Below are 591 nucleotides of genomic sequence, written 5' to 3' on the forward strand. Positions count from 1 at the left end.
TCAAAAAAAAAAATAGAGGCGCAGTGCTCCAGCATGGGATGAGGCAGCGTGGACAGGAGCATCTCCCTATCGCAGTGAAGTCTGAGCCGCGTGCCTGTAACAATCCCACTGTGGCAGAGAACCGCAGAGTTCCTTCCGGTTTGGCAGCAGTCATTCGCAACCTCACAGCCCTCTGGAACCCCAGACTGGGGGTCTCGGAACGCCGAGGTGGGGACTGGGAGCCGAGTCGGATTCCGAGACTGTGGGCCAGGTTTGGCTGGATTCAGTTACCTGGCTGAGGCCTAGTGAGCAAAATATCCCAAACCTCGCGTGATTTGGAAGCGGAAGCCGGATAAATACGGATCTCCAGATGTGCCAGTCTAGAGTCTATCGATATGAGGTCCCCTTAGAGTTTCTATTCATCATTTTAACCGCATTTCATCGATCTTGAGACACGGCTTTTGATATTTTATCACCTCAAGATAAATAGTGTTAGATGTCTAACAGCAGCGTTTTTCTAAGAGATACATGAAACAACAGTGAGTGTCAGAAACGATGCTGTCTTCCATGCAATGAAATTGTAATAGGTGCTCAATAAATGTTGACAATAAA

Source organism: Nomascus leucogenys, chromosome 1a (genome assembly GCF_006542625.1).
Source record: "Nomascus leucogenys isolate Asia chromosome 1a, Asia_NLE_v1, whole genome shotgun sequence".
NCBI lineage: Eukaryota > Metazoa > Chordata > Mammalia > Primates > Hylobatidae > Nomascus > Nomascus leucogenys.